This window comes from Halichoerus grypus, chromosome 4 (assembly GCF_964656455.1).
Source record: "Halichoerus grypus chromosome 4, mHalGry1.hap1.1, whole genome shotgun sequence".
Lineage (NCBI taxonomy): Eukaryota > Metazoa > Chordata > Mammalia > Carnivora > Phocidae > Halichoerus > Halichoerus grypus.
The window spans coordinates 77,220,077-77,234,774 of record NC_135715.1 but is presented as its reverse complement, the minus strand read 5'-3'; positions in this window follow the sequence as shown (position 1 = coordinate 77,234,774).

Sequence of the window (14,698 nt, the reverse complement as noted above, 5' to 3'; positions counted from 1 at the left end):
CAGAAATCACAAAGGATCTTTAGCTTTTGGGAGAAGAAAAAGAACACACCGTGTCTATCAGCAAGATAGGTGCTAACAGAGACTGCTCTTACCCTTATTTTCCTCGGTATTTCAGGGAACAAAGTATCTCTCATGTCATTCTGTTTATTCCCAAAGCCACGTCACAAGAACCAATTTGTTTTATGTGTGAGGAACCGAGCGTTTAAGTAGTTTTGCAAACATCCCCAAAAGAGTTCTGCCACTGACAGTCATGGCAGAAGTAGGAATTATTGGATAATAATCATTCACTTGCTTATGAGTTATCAATTCCCTTTTAACCAGGAAGAATTAGATTTTGAAAACATCCTGTAAAGCAAGTGTTATAAAATTTAATTTTTCTAAGATTTTATTTATTTATTTGAGAGAAAGAGAGAGAACAAGAGCAGGGGGAGAAGGCGAGGAGAAGCAGACTCCCCGCTAAGCAGAGAGCCCAAAGCAGGGCTCAATCCCAGAACCTCGGGATTATGACCTGAGCTGAAGGCAGACGCCTAACAGACTGAGCCACCCAGGTGCCCCTAAAATTTAAATTTGGTTAATATTTTGTGAAAATGGCAACTTGCTTTTGCAAAGATGTTCTATGTGGGACTGTTCCTGGAAACGGATCAATTGCCTATCAGCTGATGTATATATAAGATGAATTTCCTGGCATATCAGACTGTGATTATACTGGCTAGAACCAGGTACATTTTCTGTGGTTTGCAGGGTCTGGATGTTCAGGTCTGAGATAAAAACAGCATTCTTACAGAAACACAGGCATGAGATGGAAAGCCACTGCAGAAAACTGGGACAAGCATCATTCGCAAATCGTTGATACCTCAATGGCAAATCAGCTGGCAAAATGTATACTTGGCTCGGTAAAAATTCTCAGAGCATCTATTATGTGGAACTAAAGAAAAGAAAGTGTACAGAAACAGGTTTACTTACATGTGGCTTCCAGGAACTTATAACTTAATTGGGGAGCTAGACACTTAAACATGAAGATGTAAACAATTAGTTAGAATAGCCAGCATTATACATACTGGAAATAGAGAGCATGTTGCATACTGCTTGACATGGTAATGGACAGTGTCTTTATCAAGGTTTTAGAATAATTTTTAAATAAAATAAATAATGCTATGTTCCTCATATTCATCAAATTAGAAATGCCATGAGATTTAAGATGTAGTTTTATGCTGGATGAATGAATAAGCATCTAAGGGCAGAATGACAAGTTGGAATAATGATTTTAATAGAGCAAAATTTAATGGGAACAAAAATAAAGACCCAAACTTATATCCTAAAATACAAATACTTACTGAATGAGAAAAATATTTTACCGCAGCCTTAAAAAAGACTGTAGGATAAACAAGTCGAGAGTGAAGGAGAAGAGGATGGACATTTATTAAGCAGCTACCACGTCCCAGCACCTGTGGTAGGTACCTAACCACTTTCTGGGTTATTGAGACAATTCAATAAGTTATTATTTTTTTAAATTTATTTTTACCAAGATAAGTCTAGTTAATATCTGTCACCACATATAGTTACCAATTTTTTTCTTGTAATGCAAACTTTTAAGATTTACTCTCTTAGCAACTTCCGAAGTGCAACAGTGTCATTAACTGCGGTCGCCATGCTGTACATTGTATCACCATGGCTTACTTATTTCAGAACTTACTTTAGTAGGAAGTTCCTACTGTTTTTTTTTTTTTAAAGATTTTTATTTATTTATTTAACAGAGATAGAGAAAGAGCACAAGCAGGCAGAGCGGCAGACAGAGGGAGAGCGAGAAGCAGGCTCTCCGCCGAGCAGGGAGCCCTATGCGGGGCTCGATCCCAGGGCCCTGGGATCATGTCCTGAGCCGAAGGCAGATGCTTAACGACTGAGCCACCCAGGTGCCCCGGAAGTTCCTACTGTTTGACTCCTTTTGCCATTTTGCCCGTCCCTATCCCTGCCTCTGGCAACCATCAACCTGTTCTCTGTATCTATGAGTTCAGTTTCTTCTTTTCGACTGCACATATAAGTGAGATCATACGGTATTTGTCTTTCTCTGTCTGACTTATTATGGCAAGATTTCATTCTTTTTTATGGCTGAATAATACACACACATATATATGTGTATATATGTATATGTATATGTATGTATATATGCCATATCTTTTTTATCCATTCATCCATCAATAGACAGTTTGGTTGTTTCCATACCTTGGCGGTTATAAATAATGCTGCAGTGAACATGGGGGTACATATATCTTTCTGAGTTAGTGTTTTTGTTTTCTTTAGACAGATATCCAGATGTGGAATTGCTGGGTCATATGGTAGTTCTATTTTTAATTTCTTGAGAATCCTCCATACTGTTTTCCACAGTAGCTGCACCAATCTACATTCTCACCAACAGTGCAGAAGGGTTCCCTTTTCTCCACATCCTTGTCAACATTTATTATTTCTTGTCTTTTTGATAACAGCCATTCTAGCAGGTGTGGGGTGATCTCTCATGGTGGTTTTGATTTACATTTCCCTGATGATGAGTGATATTGATGTTCATGTGCCTATTGGCCTTCTGTATGAAAAATGTCTATTCAGATCCTCTGTCCATTTTTTTAATTGGATTCTGTTTTGTTTTGTTTGCTATTGAGTTGTATGGGTTCTTTATTTACTTTGGATATTAACTCTTTGTCTGATATGTGATTTATAGGTGTTCTCTCCCATTCAGTAAGTTGCCTTAACATTTTTTGATGGTTTCCTTTGCTGTGCAGAACCTTTTTAGTTTGATGTGGTCCTACTTGTTGACTTCTGCTTTCGTTGCCCTTGCTTTTGGTGTCAAGTCTGAAAAATCATCACAAAGACTGATGCCAAGGAACTTACCTCCTATGTTTTCTAGATTTTATGATGTCAGTTTTGCATTCAAGGCTTTAATCCATTTTGAGTTGATTTTTGTGTTTGGTGTAAGACTGTGGTCCGGTTTCATTGTAATAAATTATTTCATGAAAGCTCTTAGAACCATTCCTGGCACATCTTAAGGACCGTGTGTACATTACTTTGCTATTGCTCTGCTCACATCAGGTCTAACCTAGAGTCCTGGGCCATCACTTCAAGGGGCACATTGGCAAATCATTCATCTCATTAAAGCTTCCCCAGAAGTGATGACAGAGCTGGGAACAACAACCCTGCAGTGCTATAGCAAGATCTGAAGGCACTTAGTCTATCTGATGAGAGCCATTTAAAAATATTTAAACTAATTTTATTCTAAGTTCGACCCTAGAAAAGGGTACTAGGAGAAAAGGAGGAGTTCTTTGTTTGGTAATCACTCTCTAAGTCATGACAACAGATGACTCTAGGACCCCCGAGGACTTCCAGCCTTGCTTGGGAGGGAGGTGCTGTTGAGGCCATTTCTTTAGGGTCTTCTATATGCTGGCGCTATGCTTTTCCATGGAATGCAACCCTGTGGTCAGTGTCCTGCACACAATGATGCAGTGATGGTGCTCTTATTCCTCATGACGCCGATGAGGCTCCCCAAGGAGGGTGAAGTAACTTCCCTCACAGCATATTCATTTGTTAAAAAATATTTATTGAGTGTCTATGATGTTCCAAACATTGTTCTGAACACTTGAACAAAACAGGCCCAAGTCACTGCCCTGATGAGGCTAGAATCCGCTATAGCCACCAGCAATGGAACCAGGGACCCAATTCGGCACTGCTCCAGCTTGAGACCTGAATGAAGCTACAAGTGCAAAGACTAGACCTTCAAACCATCTGACATTTCTTCTTCAGCCAATTTGATCCGACATTCAATTAACCTATTAATTACTAGTTACTTTATATACTATATATTATTTAACTCTTAGGGCAAATGTTTTAGGTAAGAATTCATCCATTTCTCAGATAGAGAAACATGCTCAGAAACACTGGGGGCTAAAGCTGTACCTAGGAACTCCGGTCCAGCACAATTTAAGTTACAAAATGACTGCCCTCCGAGAAGATCTAGAGAGGCGAGGGTGTGTGGCATCCTCTTTTGTAATCTCTCTTTTAAAAACTAGAGTGATCCCTTGACACAGGAACTGTTCAAGTTCAGCCTACCACTCTTGGATACCTTTTGGTGTCTAAGCTGGTGTGTAGGTTTCTATGACCTTGAGAGTCACTGCAATCCCCCGTGTACTACCTGTCATTCTGCAAAGTACAATGGCGCTCCCACTGCTCATGGGTAACTAGAGAAAGAAACCATGCCGGGCACTTTCCTCTGGACTCTTGCCTAATCATTCTTTCAAAGGGCCTCTTTGGTGGGTGCACACCCAAAGAAAAGTCCCTCGGGGCAGGAGAGGGGGGCGCTGCTAGACGGTGCAGAAATGCAGATGCCCAGATGCACGATTGCCCTGAGCTGGGCAGTGGCAGGTGGGAGGTCTTGAAGGTGATATGGGGGGCATTTTATAACACACTGGAACATGAGGTGAGGCAGCACAATATTCTTTCCTGTTGCCTCATATTAGACAGAAAGCAGGAACTCAGAGCCATGCAAGTGTGCGCTGGGACATCTGGTCCTTCTCTTGGGATGCATGAATTCAGGGTTTCTTATGGGTTTCCTTTTACAACTCAGTGAATGCACTTGTTTGGGATGGCCTTCTTTAGCCTCCAGGGTATCTCTAAAAAACATTCCTCAGGAGCTGAAAGTTTATCTTTGCTTTTAAAGTTTTAATCTCATTCTTTGCTCCTGGTGCCCTGTGAAGTGAGCCCTCTTCCCTGGACGGTACCCACATCCTCTAAAGACTTGTAGGCAGAGAGCCCATGGCCTCTTCTCTCTCGGTTCACTCTTCTCTCTGCTTCCAAACTAATGTTTAGCCAAGTTAGACACATTTATTTTACTTTCTTAAATAGCCTATTCTTTTTAATTAATCTCGGAACTCATCTCTACTCCAACTGCCTTATGTTGATAATAGTGTAGCATTTTAAAATAAGCTAATTTGCACATGTAGACATAGCTATAAAATCCACAAGTTATAATGAGGATATATATACACTTTCACATCTATATGCAGCACCTTCTGGAAAATGCCACTTCTAGACTCCACCCAACCCTATCTACTCACATCATAGAATGACAGAATGGCAAACATTTTTAAGGCCCTTGTCACACATTCTTAATCTATGTCTGGAGACAGCCGCACAGACACAGTGTTTAAATGTTGGCTCTTGTTATACAAATTGTTTGCATGGAAATGATCACAAAAATTACTTATATAGGAAAGAAAAAAAATACCTTTTAGTTTGGAAAGTCTTAATAGAACAAAAATGAATGACTAGTCCTCGTATCCACATAGGAACTTTCCATTAGATATTCTTACAGGAATGATTTCAGGATATTCAAGTAAGTGCAACCAAACTAAACACAGATTATGTGATAACTATAGAATTTCCACAGGGTAGTTTGGAAAAGAATTACAAATATATACACATATGACTAGTAGAATTGGGGGAAAAGCCCACTGCGGAGACTCTTGGGGTCTACAGCATCTATATGGGCCTGTGAAATGTAGAGAGAAAGCCACGTGCTCTCAAAGGCTGCCCAGGTATCCCCATCACTGTGAGCACACGGGCACACCTGCCCCATAAAGACTTTGAAGAGTATATTTATTTATTTGAGAGAGAGAGAGAGAGAGAACGAGTAGGGGGAGGGGCAGAGGGGGAGAGAGAGAGAGAGAAACAAGCTCTCTGCTGAGCAGGGAGCCCCATGGGGGCTCGATCCCAGGACCCTGGGATCATGACTTGAGCCGAAGGCAAACACTTAACAATTGAGCCACCCAGGCATCCCATCCCCCCCCAACCCCCCCCCCCCCCCCCCGCCATAAAGACTTTGAATGTGTCTCTTGCCAGCACGGTGTTGACTGGAGAACCACTCCCGTTAACATGAAATACAATTACATTGAAGCACTGAAGGGAGAAGAGCATCTGAAAGGATGTCCAAATAAAAAAGACCAAGAAGACTGGTCCTTATCTCAGATATGCATGCATTCGCATTATCTCGTGCAGTTGGCAACTAGGCCTTTGGGCCCTGGGATTAAGGCCCGAAAGAATTCATTCTTCTTCATGAAGAAGAGTGCCAGGGATTTTTCTTGCCTCCTGAAATAAGTTAATTCCCTGAATTAAGAGATAATGAAGAGGAGAACGGCTGGCAGGGAGACCGGGGGTCGGACAGGTGCCTATTTTACAGGAGTCTGAAGAGCAAAGAGGCAACTATGCACGAAGGAACGAGTAAAGCTTCATTTGTTACACCAGTCTTTTTATTAACAGACTGAGGTAGGGACACGGCTTGGCTGGGGTAGGGATTGCATGCAGATAAAATAGCAATCGATTGGAGACGTGCTTTAAATAGTCATTCTGCTCAGGAGCTGGGAGTAACATTAAGGATGAGGTTAACCCTTTCGGAGCCACCTTCTTTATTTTATTTTATTTTTTTTATTATGTGTATCACCATACATTACATCATTAGTTTTTGATGTAGTGTTCCATGATTCATTGTTTTTGTATAACACCCAATGCTCCATGCAGTACGTGCCCTCCTAAATACCCATCACCAGGCTAACCCATCTCCCCACCCCCCTCCCCTCTAGAACCCTCAGTTTGTTTCTCAGAGTCCATAGTCTCTCATGGTTCATGAAAGCCACCTTCTAAATAGATAGCCATAGACACCCAGGGCTTTTATCCCACTGTTCAGGTACATCAGACTCCTTCTGACCTGGGCCTCTACCCAGAAGCCTGAATCTACGTCTCACTGGATGATACTTCGGGTGGATTTATTTCAACCCTCCCTCATTTCTCCCTATTTCTGAAACTTCTGACCTGTGTGTGGGGTTTGTAGAGGATCTGGGGAAGAGATAAGCCCCCAAAGCCTTATTTCTTGGCCTGAGAAGAGGCTTTGCAATGCTATCTCCTTTCACTCTCACTCCAGCTAAAGTCATTATATCGTGGAACATTTCTGGAACCCCAGGGGAGTCTTTGTGTTGCAAAACTTAGGGCTAGTCCAGATGGAGGCGCTACAGACTAGATAGAAGAATGTTAGTACCCCTTCCCAAGAATTCATATGAAGTCCTAACTTGAATGCCATGCACATGAAGGGGGCTCCGGGGGCAATGAGGCCTAGATGAGGTCATGAGAGCAGGGCCTTCACGGTGGAATTAACACCCTGGTACGAAGGGAAAGAGACATGCGCTCCCTCTCTGCCATATGACCACACAGCAAGAAGGCAGCCGTCTGCAGTCTAGACAGGGATCCTCAACAGACCGGAGACCTGCCCGCGTCTTGCCGTCAGAATCCAGCCTCCAGAACTGTGAGAGAGAACTATCTGTCGCTTCAGCCACTGTGTCGGTGGCGTTCGGTTACAGCAGCCCCAACAGACTATGACAGGAAGCAGGGGCAGGGTGGAGAGGGTGCTGCCCCATCCCTGCAGCTCCCACTTTGTTCTCAGCTCCAGGGATGACCGATGCAACAGCCTTCAGCCTGTACTAGGTGGTTCCCAAATTCCGAGCCCTCCCCTCTATTTTAGAGCAGTGGTCTCAGATTTAACATACACGCGCATCACCTGGGGATCTTGTGAACACGCGAGTTCTATTCCAGTGAGTCTGAGGTGGAGGCCTGGTTCTGCATTTCTAACAATTCCCCAGGTGACGCTGATGCTGCCGGCCCTTGGGCCACACTGGAACTGGAGCAAATGGAGGCGCGTGGAAGACAAAGCCAGCCTCTGTTGTAGTTCTGATGTCAGATCACAGCCCCATCACATTGCAAGGATTTGTCCAGCAACCCGGTGGTGCAAAACTGAGGAGTTTGGTATCCACACCCATTGTACTTGCCTGGGATTTAGCCCTTTGAGGTGCTGGCTTCTCAATGCAACTTGCAAATTAATAGATGATATACCATCTAATTGTCTTGACTGGACCTGCCATTACACACACACACACACACACACACACACACACACCAGCGCAACTGTAAAGACGCTCCATGATTGTGGACTGACTCCAGGGATAACTCACACTGTACATACCCGTGCAGGCCCCACGGTCACAGGACAGGCCTGGCTTGTTGAAGAACAATGTCAACTTTTAAAAAGCCTAGCAACTTATGAGGCTGTTAAGCTCCTGCCAGTATAATATATGAATATCCAGTTTATTAATTTGTCTAATTAAATTTTGGACTGGTTAAATTATTTTGATATTATTCCTAATGGGAGGCTTTGGTGAAAAAAAAATAATCACAAGCAAATAAGCAATGAAACAAACAAAAACACAGTGGATTCCATTCCCTGCAAATTATTAGCCATCAGCACATTGAGGAATGTGTTCCTTGCATGCACGGAAGGACAGCTTTACCATGAGCTTAAATTGAATTCTGTTTCATGAACCTGGACAGCAGGAGTGTTAATGAGAAGCCCAAGAAAGAATTTCTAGACAAAAGTGACCTGCCGGCCTGAGCCTGTTCCTCCCTGGCTGGAACCCTTAGCCTGCTTGGCACTGGCTCGTCCAGGGGCAACTCCCCTTCTCCGGTCTCTGATCACCCATGGGTGTCCTGGTGTTTCCTGCCCCGGCATTGAAATCATTTCAGCAATATTCTAAAGTCAATTGCAAGACATCACCTGAGCCCTCAAGTGCACAAAAGTCAGTAAGTATTGTGTATTGAGCACTCCCCATGTGCAGGGCTGGGGGTGTGATAACAGGTAGGACCGGCGTGTTGGGAGTAAAGGGAACTGCAGTGCCATTAGGGGGCTGACAGAGGGTCCTGGTGACAAACGAATGTGCTAGGGATCTAAACCACCCACCACCAGGACAGGAATCTCAGGTAAGCAGCGGGGGCCTCTTTAAACCTTCAGCATTGCCTTTGCAGGCTCACACACAGACAGACTCTGCTTTAAAATGTCATTACGATGAACCGTCACTTGGAAATCTCCATGATTTTGACAAAATTGGAACAAGTGATATAAAAATAAAAGGTCAGAAAGGCCCTGTATGGCAGAGCTTAGCTGGCCTGGTATAGATTTCTTCAAAGGCCTCTTTTGCTTACCACTAAAGCCAAGACGATGTGTCAAAGTTGTTTAAGATAGGGATCAGTTTTAATGAATGCGACCTCAGCTTTCCAAGGTGTTTAGGTCTGGGAACACTTAAAGTACATCTGTTATTATTTTGGTTGTGCTGAATTTCTTATTTTACATGGTTTCATTTCAAAAAGGGCTGTTTGAGGGAATACAGAGATAAACTCCTATCACCGTGTTCTGGTTTAATTTTTTAGGACTCTTTATTTCTATAGTTTGTACCATCTGATATTTTTGTTTGCTTTAAGTAGTAATTTTACATTGAAATTTTACTTTGGAATTTACATCTCTGCCCTTTGTGATAAAACCCAGTGCCAGATTTTCTCTCAGTGCCTTAATTCATATTAGATCTATCATCCTATCAACCCCACATTACGAAAATCTGTTATCTACTTGTGATTTTTGTACTAGTTCCTTTATGAGAGAATCCACAGAGTTCTGGCCCTGCCACTTGGGAACTTAGAGTTAGAAAGTGATAGGTAGGAAATGGAATCGAACTACCTACCATTAAACATGTTTGTAGGCTAAATGAACAATGGAGGATAAATCAGGCTTGACAGGCAGGCAGAAATGGTACTTGTCTCCTTTGCTCTGCTCTTCCTCACCCTCATCTATTTCTACCACTCATCTCTTTGCCCTTCTCTCTCCCTCCGTCCATCTGTCCATCCGTCCATCCATCAATCTATCCATCCATCCATCCATCCATCCATCCATCCATCCATCCATCTTTTATTATATAATTTCACCTATCTATCTGTATAGATAGATCTATCTGGCCCAAAGAATAGGAAAGAGTTGGATTTTGTCATAAGTAATATGCCTTCTAGCCTCAGATGTTGATATTGTTTTGCCAGATAATGATTGAAATAGTCTTAATATCAATCTGTAATAATAACTGGGCAGGTTCTTTTGCTAGGTACTGTATAATACCCTTATTAGCTGAAGGATTAGGCAAGAAAACATTAGCATATAACATAACTATACTGTTAACTTGAGTATCAAAAGAGGTTTTGATATTAACATTGGTTTGTTTAGCCTCACCAAACAAATGTGAAAACCTTTCACCCAGATTTGGTTAAGGCATTAGACTTCCTTCTAATTTGGTCAAGGCTATGCTTCTTGGGTGGTCTAATTTCTGCTCAAATTGTTTTCCTCCCACTGGCATGTTACTTTCTTGTTTCAAAGCTGCTATCACTCTTTGTGGGAGATCTTTAGTTTCTCTAGGTTCACTTGAATTCCAAATCTTTATCTATATTATACCTTTGGAAGTGGATCTTTCCTCTAACACATGCTAGTAAATACCCGATGTTAATTATTTAGTACATGGCCCTAGGGTCTTAGCTTCTCCTTGTTGCCAGTCTCGCCTTCCAGCTCTATGTGTGGTGTGAGCAACCTTGATCCCCTGCATTTTATTCTCTGTGTCTTTGTTGTTCTGAGAAGCAGGAGAAGGACTATATCTCTCCCTTTTCTCAAACACTTTTTGATCTGAAGAGTTACTTACTGAATGGTGTCTAATCCTCTTTTGGATGTAAACACTGACACTAAGGAACTCCCACCTTATACTGTCAAATAGCCTTAGTGATAACATGAGCTTGGATGGCCATTATTTCTTGATTCATTCCCTGTGTCCTGTGGTACAGACTTTATCCAGTTTAAAAGTGATTTACTCCATTTAAGAGCTATCTTGCAAAGTTCTCTCAGTTCTCCTGAGTCCTACCTATTGTGGGCACAGGTCCTTGGCTTTGCTTTCAGGATATGGGCTTCTTCTAGCTGTGGCTGCTGTCTGCACTCAGGCCAGGCTGTGCTCATCATTGCCATCCATGCATAGTTACTGGTTGGCCCATTTGGCTCCCAGCTAAAATCCCTTTTCTCTTGTCTTTCTCTTGCCTAGACATTGTTCCCTGTGGACCAAATTCTCTGGGATTCAAAAGAGACATGGATGGGAACTGGACCCTAATTTTTCCTGGTGTTTTATATATGATGGTTTCATTTTGATTTGAGATATTTCTCAAAATACTCTCTCATTGAACTATGTGGGAAAAATCCAAAACACATCATCATGTTCAAATGTATCAAATGGACCCACTTCCTTCTATTTGAAAATTGATAGTCAACATAAGAAAAAACAACAACTCTGAACTCGAAAGCTCCACTAACTGTGTGACTCAGGGCAAAGTCTTCAAGCTTGCCAGACCTCTGTTGCCCATGTGGTAAGTGAAGATGACACCACCTTCTACTTTTTAATGAGGGGCTGTCGGGCTAAAAAACACTTTCATAATATTTAAAAATGTGAGCCCATTCTAAGTTTTATTTGTTAAAGCATGCAATTACATTTTTTTCTCTGGGATTGGCCATAACCTGCATGCTAAATTTTGAAAGTAATTGTCTATTTTACAAAGTGCATGTTATTCAGGCTAATGCTTCATTTAAAAACATATACTTACCATTTTTAAATGAGTTGAAACCATTTTATTCAGAATGAAATGGCCAGTCATAACATTACCCTAGTTTCTAAATTTTTTCCTAAAATTATCTGCAAAGCATGACCTTATTTCAGGTTCAAACATATAAAAAGAGCAACAGCGAACAAACAAACCTCCATGATCAAGCTGTCACTTCCCATCACACACTTTTGGTGCCTGCTCATAACTGTTACTGAAATATCCATATTGAAAAATGTAGTCTTTAAAATAACTGTAAGCTAGGCCCCCCAACATTTGGGCCTGATGAAAGATTTCCTGATTGAAAAAAGTATAATTTCCTTTATTCTTTAAGTTTTAATGGCAGAACAAGTCAAAAACCAAAATTCCTTATGAACACAACCCCCTTGCATGGATATGCTGCCTTCAGCTTACGATGGGTGTCCTTTTGCTTGATCTTGACGACAGCCATGACAGGAAGCTAGGTTTGTTTTTTTATTCCCAATTTATAGATAAGGATACTGAGGTTTGTATAAACTCATCCAAGGTCATATAGCAAAGTGGAGAGAACTGAGGACTAGAACCCAAAGATCTACCTTCAGATCTAATATTCCTTTTATGATAGCCCCAAGGAGAAACATCCTATAAAATTTCCTTGCAGTCCACTACCTGGAATTCTTCAGATTCAGCCTGATTTCTAGGCATGTGTTGAGTTATTTTACATCATATAGATGTAAAATGCTCTTATAGCTTAATCTTTTTAAGGTCTGTATCAGATTCTGGACTAATTCTGTCCGACCGCTTCTACTGCGGCTTAGTTTGGGCCACTCTTTATAGAAGCTTAAGACACTGAATTACGTATTTTAGTGGTACAGGAAAAGGTTGGTTCCGGAGGATCTGTTCATTTTAACAACTAAGGATTAGAGTGTGGTAATTTATGCTTTGGTACTTAGAGAGTTTATTTTCTGTCCTGGTTTACTCCCTTTCACAGCTAGCCACCGGAGCATTTGGGGGAGCTGTGTGGGTATTTTGGGGTCTCAGGTTGGCCCTCACTCTACAGACGCTGGGCCAACTGGAGCAAGCACATCATTCACGGCAGATTCAACGTAGTTATTTTCTGGTCATAAAAAGCTAAAGGCTTTTGAATACTTGGTTATTTTTATTACCTAACTTCAGAGTCCTCAGCAGGCATCATTAATGGTTCATACAAACACATGCTTTTATGAGATGCTTACTCACACAAACTTTTGGATGAGGCTATTAATCCGTGTTTGTGATTTCCATGAGAGCATTGCCGGGTCTTCCACTGGCGTTTCCTCACAGCCGTGGAAGAGTCTGAAATAACCATTGCTTTTCTTTTCTGCGTGTATGGTCATTGTGGAAAAAGGATGTGCTGACACCAAAATATAATTATTCGTCTCCTGGGCTGCCTAAAGTGTGGTCAGCCAGCCTTCTTTAGATTCCCAGCGCATATTCCGCAGGCTGCGGTATTTTATTTCTGAATGGACCAGCGTCTGGTTTTGTGGAATTATGCAATTCATTTTCATTACACATTCAAATGTGTTTCTTATTTGCCAGCTGATTGTCTTCATTCACAACACATTTTCTTCATTCTCTCTCCCAAATTCCATCTCGATTTTCTCCTTCCCTCTCTCTCATTTGAAGCTCTCCACGTGAAATAGGTGGGCTCCTACATGGGCAGACCCCAGTGCAGCCCTATCCTTTGAAGCACTCTGGACCAAGCCAGCGAACCCACTTGCAGTTTTAAAAGAGTCAGCTTTGGGCTGGGGGCGTGGAGGGGGGCACTTTCCAATTACTGTTTCTCATCAACCTGACCACCCTAAGCCATTAAGCCACTGTAATAGTTTTGCTAATTTGATTTCCTGCGCATAAACAACCTTCGCTGGGCTTTGAAGTTCTTGAGAAAGGTATGAGGAGTTTCAAATTGCAATAATTCAACTCCAAGCATAAGGCTAATTCATCTTTTTTTTTTTAATAAATCAGTAAAACAGAAGTTAATTAAAGTGTAAACAATGGGCAGCATTGTGGCTGAGAGCCTCAGAAAAGGAACCTTTGAAATTCTTTGTGTAATGGATATTACCTGATTACACTCAGAGCAGGGTGGGGTTTAGGAAAAGATCACATTACTGAGCTCTTTTTCTCTTCTTCCCCTTAACGTTAAAAAAAGAGACAGAAAACCAACAACAACAGATGCTTTTATTTTTTTACTCACTGAGCCGGCTGGGAGCTTCCTAAACCCAAGCTTGCTCAGGGAGGCCCCGACTTCGCCAGCCCCGGGTAGGGTGAGTTAGGGCAGACTCCATGGGGAGCCCGCACTGAGTGGGCCGCTGTGGAGGGGCGGGGGTGGCAGCAGGGAGGGCAGTTTCCACTGCCTTGCTGGTGGAGAGGGTGTCACCGCAGCGTGATTAACACCAGGCCAGGTTATGCAAAGGACACGGACTCCCCTCGGCACCCATGCCATGGGGTTTTGGGTCTGTGCAGGGGCGGGGATGAACAGAGACCCTCCCCCCCGCCCCCCTCAAACTGCAGGCTTGGCTGAGAGAGGTGCAAGGGCGGGAAGAGGTGGCTAAAAATAGCCCAAACACCAGAGTGTTTTCAGGACTGGTCTTCTGGCTTTTGATCTTGAGCGAATAGAGAGATGTGCGAGGAGGTGAGGCAAACATTCCAGCACGCCTGGCAACTGGCCTCATTTTCTCTGCAGATCAAGTAGTGGAAGGAGAGGACTGGCCTCATTTTCTCTGCAGATCAAGTAGTGGAAGGAGAGGACATATTTTGTTTAAGAAGTAAAATTCCAAGGAATAGTAAAGTGATGTTGCATATCGTCACCTATCACACTACACTTAAGTAAAGGCACTCACCAGGGGTAGCTCCTGACCATTCTGCAGAGCTGATGGCCTGCGCGTGCGCGTCTGGGTGTGTGCGCATGTGCGGGTCTGTCGCTGGGAGCTGTTAAGTGGGGAGCAAAGAGGAGACTAAGACTGAGAGAAGCAGGAGAGTAGGTGGTCCCCCATGTGGAGTGCGTTAAGAGGTTCCAAGAAGTCTCCCTTGCTAAATAATCCATTCCAGATTGTCCCCAAAAATCTTAATTTCACTTTTCACTGACAGAATTCCTATCATTAATGATTTAATTTTGCAGATAATAAGATTCTCTTTTAACAGGCAGGCATTC